Source organism: Hipposideros armiger, unplaced genomic scaffold (assembly GCF_001890085.2).
Source record: "Hipposideros armiger isolate ML-2016 unplaced genomic scaffold, ASM189008v1 scaffold_286, whole genome shotgun sequence".
NCBI lineage: Eukaryota > Metazoa > Chordata > Mammalia > Chiroptera > Hipposideridae > Hipposideros > Hipposideros armiger.
Genome location: NW_017731636.1, coordinates 436,708 through 454,617, shown reverse-complemented (window position 1 = coordinate 454,617; position 17,910 = coordinate 436,708).

Genomic DNA, 17,910 nt, shown 5'->3' with positions numbered 1-17,910 from the left:
GGGGTATCCACACATGGGCACTGGTCAAGGTTGTAGTTAAGGCACACTCATTGCTGAGTATGTGCTAAGACTGCACCATGGACTCCCTTGTGAGGGAGATGTCGAATCAAATTGGACAACACACACACACACACACACACACACACACACACACACACCATAATAACCATGTGTTGGAGGGTTTGCATCTTTGCTTCCCAGGAGAGAGCAGGAGGGATGTGGGAGAGAGACTTGGGGACAGACTCTGTGGAAAGCTGTCTGCAGAAACAAGGGGCTGGGCATTGGCAATTCTGAGCATATAACAGGAGTGGTCATGCGCACACAGTGGCCCAACAAGCTGGGTATTGGTCCAGGCTAAGCCAGGTGAACTGGGCATCAGATCATACCCAGACTCTTCTGCTATGGTTCACATGTCTAGGGGAGAGCATACAAGGGGGCCCGACTTTCTGGCATAACCACCAGCATCCTCAGCACCCCACCCCTCTGCCCATCTTGACCTCCCTCTCAGGCCTGTCTCATGCTTAAGGCTCCTCCCCATGGCCTACAAGATAGCCACCGACAGTCTCAGGCTGCGGTCTCCAACAACACCCATGTAGATAGTCTTTCCCATCAATGGCTACCCACCTCTGAGCCAGTCACTGCAGCTAGTAGTCACGTGTTCTCACCGACTCAAATAGGAGCAGGCGAGGTGGGTGCCTGGCAGAAAAGGCTGACCCAGGGCACCCTCTGCCTACTCCCAGGGGCCGCCCTAACTGCAGGTTGCAGGAGGATTTCACTGTTTGCAGAGTGCTTCATGCCCATGATCCATGGGGGTCTCAAGCACCTTCCTCCCACCCCCAGGACACCCTGCCTTTGCTTCTGCTGTTCCCTCTTCCCAAAATGCTCCTCACCTCTTCTTCCGCCTCCTGGGGGCACCTCTCCTTCCTGCTCATGTTTCCAGTGGGTATCTGTGGTCTTGGCCTGCTTGGCATGCATAGTAACCACCACAAATATTCATGGGGACCCCAAACTCTCAGTAGTATATGCCACGTGGACAAGAGCACTTTGCCTGCTTGGCATGCATAGTAACCACCACAAATATTCATGGGGACCCAAAACTCTTGTTTCCTTGGAGCTATCTTCATCCCTAGCTCCAATGTCGCCATGGGATCAAAATTACATTTTCTTGACTAGAGTCACTCGCTCAGTGATGGACATGTGACCCCATCTGAGCCAAATGAAGCACAATTCAGGGACTTCAGGGGCAGCTGTTGGAAAGGAAAAAATCTCTCTCTTTCTCTTTTTTTGTTGGAGTGACTGAAAAGAAGCCACAGCCTGGAGTTGTCATGCATGGGAAGAGCCTCCCAAGGGCAGAACCAGTGTGGAGGAGGGCTGGAGAGAGGCCTGCTGACATCACTGATTCACTTGGCGCAGCCATAACTGGAGCCATGGGAGCTCATAAATGCGTCTTCTTCTTGGACCAATTTGAGTAAGTTTGCTGTCTCTACTATCCCTGGAACCAAAGGAGTTCTGCCCAATGCAACAGTGCAGGATAATGTAATATCTCCTGGTATTTGAATGGACTCCATGTCTCAACATTTGGTCCACACTCACTGCAGCATTTTCTTCATCTTTCTCATGCCCATCTCCCCTGATTGGTTATAAGTTCCCCAAGGGCAGGGGCCATGCCCTCTTCATCTGTGAAGGCACGTGGCCTGGAGGAGACAGAGCTGGCTTCCGTGTCAGACATGCCAGCCTCAGCCTACTCTGGTGCTTTCTGTATGACCTTGGGGAGGTAGCCGTGCCTCCTCCTCTGTGAGAGTCAAAAAGCTGTGCTGAGGGTAAATTGAGAACATGTAATCTAGGGCCTGGATTTCATTTTCACTTATTTATTTAACGAGTTATTTTCTGGTGCTTGTGTGGGCCAGGCACAGTTTTCTTGGTGGGAATAAGACCCCTAGGCCATACAGATCAGAGGAAGCAGAAGATAAGCAAATGCACAAGCAGGGGCAGATCGATGCAGACAGTAGTATACGCCACGTGGACAAGAGCACAGGCTAAGTTCTAGAACGGGTTAAGTTCTAGAGGATTCTAGAACAGTAGAATCCTCTGCCAGGATGGAAATGTCCTATATCTGCTCAGCAGGACTATTGAGCACTTGTGATATGTATGGCCAATGAGACTAAGAATCTGGGGTTTTCATTTTATTGAATTTTAAGTAATTTAAAATTTAAAACTGATGCTCAGATCAGTTAAGATATTTTGGAACAACTTGTGTATGTAAATATACTCTTTCAACAGTACATTTTATCAAGCCTATGTGCAGATCAAGTACTGACAATGAAAATTTAACTTCTGAATTGACATGTGCATAAACAATAAGATATACACCAGATATCTAAGACTTAGTACAATAAAACAAATGTAAGAATATCTCATTAATATTTCTTGGGCTGGCCGAGTGGCGCATTGGTTAAGAGTTGGCATGGAACGCCAGCTCTGAGCAGCAGTGCCCCGGTTTGGATCCCACATGAGGGCCAATGATGCTGCACCTTCTACAGCTAAGATGGTGAACAAACAGCTCAACCTGGAGCTGGGCTGCCATGAGTCACTGGCACCGGCATAGGCTGCAGTGGGGCTGGCCAACAGCTGGCATGCGCTTTTGTGAGCTGCCGTGAGCCGCCGTGAGCAGCTATTCAATGGACAGCAAGCGACTGCCTTACCCAGGAAGAGCGCAATGATAATACCAATATGGGCCAGTGAAGCAACATCCTCCACAACTAGACTAAAGAACAAAAAAAGGACAGCAACTTGTCTGTTCCCCTCCTCCAGTTCCCCAATAAAATGTTTTAAAAAAATATTTCTTTATTGAGCACATTGAATGACAGACAATATTTTCAACATATTAAGTTAAATAAAATGTATTAACAATAAATATAAATAAATAATATATATGTAAGTATATAAGTAAATTTAAATTAACTTCTTTTGCAATGTGGTCACTATAAACTGTTATATTACATATGTGGCTTGCATGATCTTTCTGTTTTTAAAAACATTTTTAATTGGAGAACAGTGTGTTTTTCCAGGACCCATCAGCTCCAAGTCAAGTAGTTGTCTCAATCTAGTTGTGGAGGGCATTTTCCAGGGCCCATCAGCTCCAAGTAAAGTAGTTGTCTTCAATCTAGTTTTGGAGGGCACAGCTTCTTGGCCCATGTGGGAATCGAACCAGCAACCTTGGTGTTATGAGCCTGTGCTCTAACCACCTGAGCTAACCGGCCGCCCCTGATCTTTCTTTTTTTAATAATTTTTTATTTTTCAATTACAGTTGATATACAATACTATATTAGTTTCAGATGTACAACATAGTGTTTAGACATTTATATAACTTACGAAGTGATCACCCTGATAAGTCCAGTACCTGCCTGACACCATACATAGTATTGCAATACTATTGACTATATTCCTTATGCTATACTTTACATCCTATGACTGTTTCTATAAATTTGCACGTCTTAATTCCTTCCCCTTTTTCACACCCCCCTCCAACTTCCCTGTTATCTGGCAACCACCAAAATGTTCTCTGTATCTGTAAGTTTGTTTCTGTTTTGTTTGTTTGTTTATTTTGTTGCTTAGATTCCACATATAAGTAAAATTGTATATTTGTCTTTCTCTGACTTATTTTCTTAGCATAATACCCTCTAGGTTCACCCATGTTGTTGCAGATGGCAAGATTTCATTGCTTTTGTGGCAGAGAAATATTTTATTGTTATATGTACCACCTCTTTTTATCCATTTTTTTTTATTGATGGACACTTAGGCTGCTTCCATAACTTAGCTACTGTCAATAATGCTGCAAGGAATATAGGGGTACATGTGTCTTTTTGAACTAGCATTTTAGGTTTCTTCAGATATGCACCCAGAAGTGAAATTGCTGGGTCCATCTTTGTTTCTTGTTATAGCCTTTGTTTTAAAGTCTATTTTGCCATATATAAGTATTGATACCCCAGTTTTTTGTTTGTCTGTTTCCATTTGCATGAAATATCTTTAAGCATCTCTTTACTTTCAGTATGTGTTTGTCTTTGGATCTGAAGTGGGTCTCTTGTAGGCAGCATATGTATGGGTCTTGTTTTTTTTATCCATTCTTTTGATTAGAGCATTTAAAGTATTGGGTTGTTGGAAAAGTCATGACGCATTTTTGTATGTTTTTCGTTGCAGAAATGCGTCATGACTTTTCTGACAACCCAATAATTATTGATATGTATATAGTTATTTCCATTCTATTATTTATACTTTTATCTCTTCTTCTCCCTTTTCTTCAAGAAGTCCCTTTAACATTTCTTGTAATACTAGCTTGATGTTGGTGAACTCCTTTAGTTTTTTTCTTGCCTGGGAAGCTCATTATCTCTCCTTCATTCTAAATCATAGCCTTTCTGGGTAGAATAATCTTAGTTGTAGGTCCTTACTTTTCATCACTTTGAATATTTCATGTAAACCCCTTCTGTCCTGCAAAATTTTCTGTTGAGAAATTAGCTGAAAGTCTAATGTGAGCCTCTTTGTAGGTAACGAACTGTTTTTCTCTTGCTGCTTTTAAGGTTCTTTGTCTTTAACCTTTGCCATTTTAATTATGATGTATCTTGGTGAGGGCCTCTTTGGGTTCATCTTGTTTGGGAATCTCTGTGCTTCCTGGACTTATATGTCTATTTCCTTCACCAGGTTAAGGAAGTTTTCTGTCAGTATTTCTGCAAATATGTTTTCAATTTCTTGCTCTCTCTGTTCCCCTTCTGGTACCCCTATTATGCAGATGTTGGTAAGCTTGGTGTTGTCCCAAAGTCCCCTTAAACTATCCTCACTTTTTTTCTGGATTCTTTTCTTTTTTTGCTGTTCTGATTGGGTGTATTCTTATAACTTATCTTCTAAATAACTGATTCGATCCTCTGCTTCATCTAATCTGATAATTCCTACTAATGTATTCTTCATTTCATTTATTGTATTCTTTATTTCTGACTGGTTCCTTTTTGTGTTTTCTATCTCAATTTTTATGTTTCCTGTATCTTTTTTGAAGTTATCACTTAGTTCATCTACTCTTCCCCTAAGTTCATTGAGCATCCTTTAACCAGTGTTTTGAACTCTGCATCTGGTAGCTTGTTTGTCTCCATTTTGTTTAGGACTTTTTCTGCAGTTTTGTCCTGTTCTTTAATTTGGGACATGTTTCTTTCTTTCCTCATTTTGTTGCCTCCCTGTGTTAGCTTCTATGTATTAGGTAGAGTTGCTACATCTCCCAGTCTTGGCAGAGTGGCCTTACATAGTAGGTGTTCTGTGGAGCCCATTGACACAGTCTTCCTGGTCACCTGAGCCAGGTGTCCAGGTGTGTCCCTTGTTTGGATTGTGTATGCCCTCCTGTTGTAGTTGAGCCTTGATTGCTGTTGGTACATCAGTGAGAGGGATTGACCCTCAGGCTGATTGGCTGTGAGGACTGGCTGTGACTACAGTGGAGGAGCTGTTGTGCAGGGGTTGACCACACAGAGCAGCATTCATTTTAACAAGGCTCTGGTGCCTGTCGAGTCTGCCCTTTGGGTGTGTCATTTGTGGAGGTAACTGGATGGTATTCTAGTGTGGCCTGAAGCTGGCCATTTGTTGTGTTGGTTCTCGGCCACTTGACAGGGACTCCAGTGTGGGCCAAGGTTAGCCACTCCCTGTGCCCAACCTGGGGCCACCTGATAGGAGCTATAAAGATTTCTTCAGATGGCTTCCACTTGTTTGGGGCTTGGATGCACCTGGAGGAAGTTAAGCTGCAAACCAAGTAAGGCTGCCATTAATGCTGGACTTAGGGCTGCTTAGCAAAATGTATAGGGCATGCCAAGGCCAGATATTGCTTGTTTGGGGTTAGTGAATCTTTGAGAGATTTTAGAAAAGTCACAGGGCAAGCAGAGACTGGGCCCACAAGAGTGGATCCCTGTCTCAGGGAATCACCAGGGTGGGATGAATGATATTAGTTGGGTTGATGGAAACTCAGTATGGCACCTGCCTGCACCTGCAGGCTTCATTGGGGGAGGGCTTAACAAAAGAACAATGGCTTCTGCCAGCACTTCTGTCTGGGAGAAAGCTGCCTCTCCAGCCCTTGCCATGGAACCAGACAATCAGTTCCTCCCTGTATGTCCCTGACACCTTTGGAGCTGCTACCTCAGTGCTGAGTTCAGAGCAAGTGAGCCCTTCAGTGAGTAAGTCTGTGTGTGGGCCTTTTAAGAGAAATCCCAAGGTCTCCAGCAGCCCTCATGTCACTCAGCCACAGTTCTTTCTGGTTTTCACAGCCATAAGTTATGGAGATTCCTCTTCCCATTACTGGAAACCTGGGCTGGGACACCTAGTGTGGGGCTGGGATCCTTCACTTCTCAGACAGGACCTCCATGGCTGAGATATTCCTCCAGATTTTTAACCACCACAAATGTGTGTGGCACCAGCCCGTTCCTCATTCTGCCCCTCCTACTAGTCTCAACAGGGCTTTGTCTGTATATCCTTAGTTATAGGACTTCTGTTCAACTAGACTTCAGGCAATTCTGTAGAGATGGTTGCTCTATAATTTGATTGTAATTTTGATGTGTTTGTAGGAAGAGGAGAACACAGCGGTTATCTACTCCATCGTTTTGACTGGGAGTCTCAGGTCACATGATCTTTCTATTGAATGGTACTTTTCCAGAGCATTCTTGGAGGGGAACAGTGATTAGACTGATGGTCAGAGAAGGACACCCTGAGGGGGTAACATTTGAACTGAGTTCTTCAGGAGTGGAAAGAGCAAGCCACATGGAGACAGCAAAACAAAAAAAGTGCAAAGGCCCTGAGGCAGAGTGTATCCGGAATGTTTGAAGGATAAAAAGAAGGTAGTTACCTGGAAATAAGTGAGGGAGAACATGAAGTAGCTCTCTCAGATGTGTGGGCAGGGCCAGGCTGTTTGTACTAGACAACAATATTTTCCAGAGATGATCACACCAATGTCTCCCATTTCATATGCTCTTCTGCAGTGTGACACTACCACTTCTCCATCTATGTTTCCTTCTCTTGTCACTGAATGTGTCTGTGCCTTTTTTAACCAATGGGATATAGTAAAAGTACTTTATTATGTGACTTCCAGGGCCAGGTTAGAAAAGGCCTTGAGCTACCACCTTGTTCCACATCTTGCTTTCCAGAAGTTCCCTCTCAGCACCCAATGCCATGCTGTCAGGGAGCCCAAGCCACACAGAGAAGCCACATGTAGGCACTCCAGTCAACAGTCCCAGCTGAGTCCAGACCTGGCAGAGCAGGAATGAGCTGTCCCCCAGGACTTTCCCAAAGTCCTGATGCACAGAACACATGATAGTAACAAAATGGTTGTTATGTTACTCCAGTAAGCTGGGATAACACATTACAAATTACCCATTGCGTTTGCCAGAATATAGGACATAGCAAGGCATTTGAGTTGCATCCTAAGCTTCTTTGGAAGCTTTAAAGCATGAAAATGACATGATTTGACTTATATAATAACATGTGAAATGCCACTGCTTTGCTGAGAGCTGACTGGGTAAGAGCAGAAGCAGAAAGATAGTTAGGAGGTACAGACAGGGGTGGGTGCAGCCAAAAGTGGTGGCAGCACTCATGAAACTCTGTGCTTTACCTGCATTATCTGGTGTAATCCTGCCATTAACCCCATCATACAGATAAGGGAAGTTAAATGACTAGCCCAAGGTCACACAGCTAGTGACTACCTGGGGAGGGATTTGAACCCAAGTAGTCTGGCTCAGAGTCCACTCTATTAACCACTGTGCTGTGCTATTCCCCGGGATGAAGAAAGAGCACTATAAATGACACCTGGATCAGGGCTCAATACCCAGCACCAGGCTTGGAGATGTCAGCCATAGTCCTGTGCTGGGTGAGTGCTATTAGGAACCAATGGGCCAGTGTAGGTGGCATCCTGGGGCATTCTGCCTGGTTTTTCTCCCCCATGAAGTCTTATCTTACCGTGTCTCTGGCCACTCTTTGCTTCTAGTGAAGATATTTGTTAACTCCCACCCCCCACATTGGTCTAGCGAGACACCACAGGAAGGTGTGGGGAGAGTTCTTTCCCAGGGAGGCTGACGTTAGGCAGGCAGAGAGTACCATTAACATTCTCACCAACCTTAGGTCAGTCACTTCAGTTTCCCCATATATAAAATGGGAGGGAATAGAATAAAAAAAGCCTCTTACCTCCCCAGATCTCATGCTCTGGAGGGTAGAAGACCTGAGATCTAGGCTGATTCATCAGGACCCTTTTGGTTGCAAGTGGGAGAGACCCAGTTCCAATTGATTAAAGCAGAAAAGGAGGAATGGACTGACTCATGTAACTGAAAAGTCCAAGAAGAAGCTTCAGGTGTGGCTAGAGCCAGATGCTCACACAGTGTTGTTAAAAACTCACCTTTCTCTGTGTCTCTGTCCTCCTCAGGATGGCCTGCACTTCATGCAGGGACTGTAGATCCTGGCGATTCCAGGTTCTCTGTGTTCACCCTGAGCTATATCAGGCCCCTTGTGGTTTTGACTGGCTCTTCATGACTCACATGTCCACTCAGAGACTGATCAACACCCCCCAAGAGATAAGCATGCTCTTGGAGGCCAGCTTGGTCACATGGCCTGTTGACAAGGAGATGGAGACTTGCACCCACCAGTGGGATTGGAGGCATTTTTGAAAGGCAAAAGAGTCAGCAACTGTCCTCTCCATAGGCCCTTCCACCTAAGTTATTATGAAATGGAGCAGAAGAGGTTGGGGATAGTATTCAGGCACATGTGACTCCAAGTGCCTTTCTAGCCACCCCCAGAATCACCCGTGCCCTGGAGCCTGCCTAACCTCCACCCTTGGGCTCCCAGGCCTACATAATGCTGGATCAAAGACATGGTGCTTCCTGCTTTGCAGAAGCTGCTCAGATCTCTGTCGTGGGGCCCACTAAAAAGACTGTGGGCCTGTCTTTTAGCAGAAACCCTGGGCCCCTGGGCTGGCTCTGCTAATCCTGACAAAGAATAACAGGCCCCTAATTAATTCTCTGAATCTGATGGCAGCACAAATGCCAGCCAGTCTATCCTCTGTAATGAGTTTAATCGACTGGACTTGATGATTTTATTCAAAACCTATGGCTGCAAATTAAGCTCTTAAAAATGAACTTGAACTTGATTGACAGTAGTAATCCCAACAAAGTCTTTAATCCTTGAGCTGCCTAGACGGGACAGCCTGTTCAGGACCATAGGTTACAGAGTGCCTACAGCGTGATGACCGGCTTCCTTCCTCAGCTCTGGGCTAGGTTTTCTCTGCCTTCTGCCTCCAGGCTCAAGAGGGAGATCTAGGAGTCAGGTGTCCCCTTCTCAACTCTTACTGCCCACCGGAAACCCTTCAAACCCTAGCCCAATCCTCTCCACAGGAATTGTTCTGTCTCATTTTCCCACTGCTGGGTCTTTATTAGTGTCCTCCCCCTAGTCCCCAAGACTGTACACTCCAGAGGCAATAGCCACATCCTACTTATCATTGTGTCCCAACCCCCAGCTTAAGGGCTGTGTGCTGAGTATTGGTGGTCAGCTTTGCACAGACAGCCTGCGCACTCTTGTCCTGCTGTGGAAGATGAATTGCAAAGCTGACCACAGGACTCCACTCTCCCTGTGTCATACTCTGGGCTATGTGACTACAGCACTTCTGTCAAGAGTTGAAGTTCATTTCCCCACCCCATGAATATGACCTGATTTGTGACTTGTTTTGGCCAGTAGGATTCTGAGGGCATGACATTGTGCCATTGCCAAGCCTACATGTCTCTCTCTTAGAGGCTGCCTCTGCCTGAGAACAAGCTTGGTCCAGCCCACTGGAGAATGGGAAGCCCCATAGAACATAGCCCAGTCATATCAACAGAGGCTGTCCTAGACCGGGAAGCCCAGCTGGACCAGTAGTTGACCAATGGTGCTTAAACCAGCTCAGCCCAGACTAGACCAGAACAGCACAACCCAGACCAGCCAACATCAGCCCACACCAGCCCAGCCAGCCCAGCTCACAACTCGGTGCACCGACACCAGCCCAAACCAGACCCACCAAGCTCAGCCCAGACCAAGTAGCTCAGACCAGCCAGCTCAGCCCAGACCAGACCAGCACAAGCCATCCCAGCCCAGCTCAGACTACACCAGCCAGCTCAGCTTGCCAATGTTTACAGAAACTAAATACTATTGTCGAAGTCGCTATGTTTAGAGTAGCACACTGGCACTCCTCCACAGCAGCAGAGCACTGGCACATCTCCTCGGCTAGCCCAGCTCTCTGCACTGCTATGGTGGGCTGCCTTTGGCCTCCAAAGGCATGGCATGTTTCGGAATACCCCACCTCAGCATGCTCTCTGCAAAGCTTCATTGTTCCCAGACATCTTCCACCCAGCTCTCAACTTGCAGTCATGGTTTTCCTCACCGCCTGCTCTGAGCTGGCCCTTTCTCATGCAGACTCACCAGACAGGTCTCCCTAACTTAGATCTCTGGAGTAGGGCTGAGAGCATTTTTCCCTCCCCCTGGAAGGCACTGGTCTGTGTATTCAGATTAAGCTACCTTCTCCTCAATGACCAGCCCTGCAGATCCAGAGGCAAGGATGCTTACATGCAAACACACACACACACACACACACACACACGCACGCACACATGCACACACACACACATGCACACACACATACACACACACACACACACACCTCCATATACCTGCATGCACAGTTCAAACAAGCTTGTTATACTACTAGGACAACTCACCCTGCAGTTGTGTGCTAAGAAATCCACTTGGAAACGATAAGGAAAAGCAGCTTCTTTATATTTTTCCAAATGTGTTTTCCCCTATCTGATTGGCAAAACTCCAAGTGTTTGCAACTTGCTCTGTTGGTGAGAATATAGGAAACAAACACTACTTACACTGTTGCTGGGAAGACTCACAGAGCAACCTCTGTGGAGGGGAATGTGGCAATCCAAGCAAAATTATCCATGCTTCTGCTCTTCAATTTGCCAGCAATCCCACTTCTGGAATTTTGCCCTACCAATGAGCCTGCCCACATACAAAATGACATCTAGCCCAGGTTTCCACACTGCATTGCTTATGGAAACAAAGAAGAAGGAAACACCCAACATACCCATACTTATTTTTAAACCATCTAAATGCATTGTCTGTTTTTTAAAATAACAATATGATAAAACCTGCAGCAAATGAATGAGTGAATGTGTGCTGGTTCAGCGACAAGAAAATCACTGTCACTGGGACATTAGGAACACTGCCCTGCCCTCCATTCTACCCCTATTCCTGTCAGGGCCTAACCTGCCCTTCCCTTGGAGGGTCAGTGCCTCCCCACCCCCTCGGTGCATGCATGCCAGGAGCACCCCTACTTCCTCCACCTGGGTAGTTCCTCACCCTGAGTCCTGCTCTTGGTCAGAGCAGCATCCAGTGCTGACCAAGCAGCACAACAGCCTGAGGCCCCCGGGGCCCCCAGCACTGCACTCTTCTTGCCTGTGAGCCCAGGAAGCCAGCAGCTTTGATGAAATTTTCAAACTGTATGCATCTTTCAGTAGGAGGCAGGGAGAAGGAGTCTGGCGTGAAGAGAGAAGAGCCCTGGAGGCCTCCATGTAATGTCTGGACATGGGTATAGGAATAAGATAAGAACCAAGTCAGCCAAGGTAGACCAGCGAACCCCCACACACGTACTTGGTCCACTGGCCTTCACCTGGAAGTGGTCAAGACCAAGGCCTGTCCCCACTGCCCTACACTAGCCCATAACGGACAATGGGCAAGCAGAGGGCCAGTTCCTGGTTGCTTATGTCCTGCAAGATCTACAGAGTCAGGTCCTGACCATTTCTGGCAGTGTAGGCCTGGCTGAGCCCCCATCTCTCCATCTGGGAGAGGGTGATATACCACCTATTGAGGTTAACCATGAGGCAGCCTGACCCCTGAGATGCACAGGACAAGTTGGGAGCTGAGTGGCCATCCTTATTCCTTCTATCTCCATCTCTTTTTTTCTCTCTTTACTGCAGCCTTTTCTCTATCTTCCTCTTAGCTTAATGAGAGGCCCTGTGCTGGACACTCCTTCTCTCTTCTCTTCTCTCTCTTCTCTTCTCTTTTCTCTTCTCTTCTCTTCTCTTCTCTTCTCTTCTCTTCTCTTCTCTTCTTTCTCTTCTCTTCTCTCTCTTCTCTTCTCTTCTCTGGAACACCTGGGGGCCTGGGCACAGGCTTCTTATCACCTGGGCAGCCCTGGCTGCATGTGCACCACTCTGCACCTGTGAGCCTGTAAGGCCACACAAGCAGAGTAGGGGCAGGATGGCAGGGTCCCACCCCCTCACACTCACCCAGACCCTCTGTCTCTGGTTGGGTTCTTTCAGATTTAGAAAAAGATTCAGTGTGAGTCATTTGTATGGGAGCCAAGCTAGAAGGACAGTGGAAAGATGAGACAGGGAAGGGAAGGCTGCCCAAATGGTGCATTACCAAGGAGGTGACCAGTGGTGACCAGCAGCTGGGCCTAGGGCCAAACAGGACCCTGAAGATGCCTGGAGCACACACTGAGTCTGTCCCTCCACACTTCCCACCTGTGTGCACAAGAGCTGGACAGGCTCTGGTCACCTGAGAAAGCCAAGGGCCAAGGTGATGGGATCGGCTTGGACGTCATCTGCATCATACTCTTCCTAAAATGCTAGGTCATTGTGCCCCTCATCAACTGAAAAACTTGGGCAGCTCCTGTTGTCCATGGTAAGGCACTATTCAGTGGATGAAGGGCAGAACTCCAGCGCCTAGCTGAGAACACTCCGCTGCTTGTCATCTGCCCTGCCTGCCTCTCTGGGCCCACCCTTCTCCACCCTCTTGCTGAGGGCTATTAAGCCAAAGCTAGCCAGCAAATGAGAACATTCAGCCCCACTGAAAAAAGCACCTTTCTGAGCACTGGCTGAGTGACAGCACTGCCTAATCTTCACCACCTGTAAGGTTCACACCTTATTGCCTTTTACAGGTGAGAAAATCGAGGTCCAAGGAGCCAAAGTGACTTGCCCAAGATCTCTCACCTCATGAAGAATGGAGCCAGATTGAAACCTGGCCCATCTATACCCATCACAATGCTTAGAGACCACTCAGAGGACAGGCATAGACTCTGACTCCATGGAGATGCTCAGGAACCCCTAGGGATTCTGGCTGTCTAGGGTACCAGTGTTTGCTAGAATAGCAAGGAGTATAAGCCACCACCCCCACCCCATGCCCTGCCCACAAGTGGTGGCAATCTCTCAGCTCTGACTGCACCCTGCCTACCCAGTCACATCTGGGCATCACGGAACCACACCCCTCCTGCACCCCACACCAATTTCACAGCCTGACTCCTGTTGGTTCGGCTCATTTCTCTTGAATCTGCTTACTCCACTCTGCACAACTACCACACTGTGGTTCCCTGCCACCATCCTCTGCTCTGGTCAACTTCAAGGGCCTCAAAACTGTCTCCCTGTGGCCATTTTTTTTAAATTAATATTTTTTTGCTTCAGATCATGTCACTTCTCTGCCTGAAGCCTCTGAGACTTCCTCTTGCCCTACACAGAATGGCCTGGCCCTTGCTGACCTTTTCACCATCCTCACTCCTCAGCTTTCTGCACCCCTTCCTGAAGCCTTAGCCTCTAGCTTCTTGCTCAGAAAACTCCTTTGCCCCCTCCAAGCCCCAAATGAAATGTCCTTTTAGAGGAAGCCTGTCGCTCCCATGATGGTCCAGAGCTCCCTAAGCTGTTCACTGCGAGCCTGTGCAGATTGATTGAATTCTCCAGAGATAACAGGCTATAACAATGTTTTCCATCCAGCATTCTTCTGCTGTGTGACCTGCCAATCCTGCCATCCTGCTGCTTGGATGCCAGTGGGATGGTGCCTCACTTATACCCAGCAGAACCTGTGTGACTGCTGAGGTAGGTCAGACAGCCATGCTGCCTGCACCACCTTCCCTGGAGCACTCACCTTGAGGCTCCACAGAAATCCCACCAGCTGAGGCTGCCATGCTGTGAGGAAGCCCAAGTCGCCCAGAGGTGACACACACTCCAATCAATAGTCCTCCTAAAGTTGGCACCAGACATGTGAGTGAATGAACCCTCACCCCAGTCCAGCCACCCCAGTCTGTCAGTCTCCCAAGCTGGGGCCTGGAACACAAACCAGCCATTTCCTGCTGTGCCCTTTCCAATTCCTAACTCGTGGAATCTGTGAGTATAATAAAATGATTGAAGTTGTACAGCCAATGAAACCCAGACAGGCCAATTCCTCCCAGCTGAGTAAGGCCCCATCTGTTTCTTCTCTGAGCTGTATTGTTTGCTCCTGGAGGGCAAGCCCTTCCTTTATAGGAGGGGAAGCAGAAGGGATCCTTGGGAAACAATGTTCTTTTATTTGAGGAAGCAATTTGTTGGGTCTGTTGAGTCAACAAAGGTCAATCTGTGGTCCCTTCTGGAAGATCAGCATCTGGCTTCAATGTGGCACCATTACCGTCCACCATAACTAGCTCCTTTTTGATACTGAGGCAGAGGAGGACAAGTGGCAGTTCTTGCTTAGCTAAAGGGACTCTATGGAAGGGATGAGGGACCCACAGTGTGACACAGTTACGGAGAGAATTGGGAGCTGTCTCAGCTGGAAGCCACGTTTAAGTCTTCTTTTCCTGAGTAGCAACCCTCTAATACACTTGAAGTGTGGTCCCAGTTAGCAGTGCCTGTCACCTTGGAGTGTTAGAGCTGCACCATCCAGCCTAGCTGAGACATGGGCTCAACACACCTCCAGGTGACTCTGCTGCAGGTTCAAATATGAGAGCCTCTGCTTTCTGCACTGTCTCCTACCCACCTGTCCATCCATCTATCTGTCTGATAACTAGGACAGCTGGGTGGCTGTGGTTTGGGGAGTTCCGAAGGGTCCACATTTGAAGAGAGGCAGATGCAAAGTTGCAGAGATGATAAGATGGCTAAAGAGGCCTGCATAGCAGCACGCAGCAGAGCTGGGGCCAAGCTCCCGGGGTCAAGGTGAAGATCAGCCTCCGGCTGGCGACTACAAAAGACTTGTTCCAAGGCCCATCTGGCAGGTGGGTAAGGAATAAAGAGTTTTGATTGCTTCTGAAAATTTCCCCCTGAGGGGATCTGGGCTTTTGAAAGAAGAAATTGGCATTTACTCTAAACTTCTTAGCTCATTATCTTTGTCACTTTTTTGACAGATACTATTTAAATTGATCCTTTTTGCATTCTTACTTAATTTACCATCTTTTATCACTCCTTGTTGGTTTTATTTACTCTGAAGATGGTTGGGTTGCCTTGTGTTATTTGGAGGGGACAAATTCTTTCATAGTATTTTCTCTAAAGTTTTTATATTCATTTTTACTCATAACCTCTTAGCCCTTAATTCTTAATTTCAATCTACAATTTTATCTACTTAAAAAATTATTTTGTGGATAATATTTTTATCCTTGTTTTTAATCTTTGTTCCTTTGTGTTCCAGCCTTGTCCTTGGCATGTCATTGGTTTCTTGCCTTTTATTTCTTTATCTCACTTTCATGTTTCTTATTTTATTATTTTTTTACATTCTAGAGTTCTCATCTTTGTTAGATTTTTTAAAATCTCTTGTTTTAAAATCTTATGTCATGCATTGTAACAATATCCATTCTTTTATTGTTATGCTTAATTCTTTATTTTAATTTCCCCTAGCTTCCCTTTAATTTGTATGTACCCTTTTTCTTATATGCTTATGCCTCTTACTGTCTTTTCACAATGGCAGACAAGAAGTGCAGACTGTGGGGTTGGTGGTTGTGGGAGCTGCCAACACAGGTTGGGAAGGGGCCTCTTTCACCTCAGTAAGCTTCACCTGTAGGATCTTCTCTGAGACCTTAGGTCTCCCACCCCAGGCCCACGATCTCTCTCTCTAGGACGAGATCCCTATGGTTTTCTGGGATAAGAGGCTGCCAAGTGCACATGGGAGCAGCTGTCATCAAGCTTAATCTTGCCAGCTTATTGTATAGACACAGCCGTTGGGCAGGGAGACAGTCATGTGAGTTCCTAACACCCTTGTGGAAAAAGACCCAAGCCTATAGGAGACCCTGGCCAAGCCTCTCCCTGTGCTCTGACCTCTGGGTAGATCTTCCTTCAAAGGATCAGAGCAAGATTTTCTTAAAGCAAATCAGCCCCAGGTTTTATTTCCAAGGTATTTGGGACAATAGAATAGAAAGAGGAAGGACTTCCAGTAAGATGGCGGAATAGACAGATGCTGTGCCGACTGCCTCCCAGGATCACACCAAAATCACAAATAATTTATAAGATATTCAACCTCAGAAGTTCCCTGGACACTAGATGAGCAGAACCTCTAAATGAAGGACTTAAAGAGGAGGCCACGTCGAGTCTGGTAGGAGGGGCGGAGACGAGAGAGGGCAAACCCCGTGAGGGACACTTCAGTGGTGGGGAGGCTTCTCCAGCTGGGGGAGAGACCCTCTGACCCCACACCAAGCTCACCAGCCCAGAGTTACTTTGCCAGGAAGAGGAGTTCTACGATAGATGGCAGTAGAAATTAGTGAGGACTCTCTTTGCTCAACTCGGTGAGGCTGAGGGCAGCTGGAGAACCAGCGGAGCCAGCAAACCAACTTGCTCTCTGGGGAGCACTCACTCAGTTCCTGGTGGAGGGAGTAGCTTTGTGAGCAGGGCCCAGGAACCTGCAGGAAGGACTGAACTGAGTGCCTTTGGGGTGGGAGCTGGAGGTTTTTGGGACCATTGTTCCCCTGGTGTGGAGCTTGCACATGAGTAGTGCACAGGAGGCCGCCATTTTTTCAGGGCTGGGCCCTCCCACAGAGGCTCAGGTCTGGGACTGCATTGGTTTGCTGGAATTGGCGCAGGAGTGCATGTGTGCATGTGCGCGTGTGTGCGTGCGCGTGCATGCACCTTGGATCCCCACCCTCCACACTGCTTGTGCTGCATAGCCAGGGAAACACCTGGCAGGCGCGCTCTGACTCCAACAGACTGCTTATTGAGACCTGGGAGTGCGCGACTCGCCTTAGATCCCTGATTTCCGCACTGCATGCAGAGTTACCTGGGTGGCGATTGGCTGTCAGACTGATCGGCCTGATCTTGAGCGGCTGATTGGGACAGGCTGAGACTGGGAGCTTTCCTGGGAGTGTAGGGCCGCGAGCTGTGCACCTGCGTGATTCACCCAGGGTTTTCCAAGAGAGTTTGTGTGGGCTGGCTGCCAATGCAGGAGTGCATGCTGCTCTGATTTGGTGGCGACCACTGACCATATCCTGTGGTGCCTTGGGGGCCTGCTCCACACACCTAGAGCTGTGTTTCCAAGGGCACCCTGAGCCCCTGATCTCTGGCCCCTACCTCTGCAAGCCACAGTGGGTTTTTTGCCGCAGCAGACAGCCCGCAACAACCTGTGAGGAATTTTGGTGGTAAGCACGGTTCCAGAGCACACAGCAACTAATTGTGGAAAGTTTACTTCAAGTCTAGAGGGAGGTCAGTGCATGATGCACTGAGCCTTTCCCCCCAACAGCTGGTGCTGAGTTGCACAGAGTCTCTCTATTGCTGAGCAAGTGGTCTGCAAATTAAAGCGGACAGAGAGCCCCTCCCCCCATTTTTTTTTCATTTTTCTTTTTTTCCCTCTTTTTCTCTTTTTTCTTTTTCTTTTCTTTTTTTCTATTTTTCTTTTCATTTTATTTCTGGGTGATCTAATACATTGAAGCAATAACAGCGACAGCCAGAATGAAGAAACAAAGAAACATGTCCTAAGTAAAAGATCAGAAGAGGGCCAGTCAAGTGGCTCATTGGTTAAAAACTGGCTTGGGACGCCAGAGGGCCCCAGTTCGGATCCCACGTATGAGGGCCAGTGACACTGCCCTCTACAGCTAAGATGCTGAACAACAGCTCAACCTGGAGCTGGGCTGCCATGAGTCGCCGGTGACGGTGT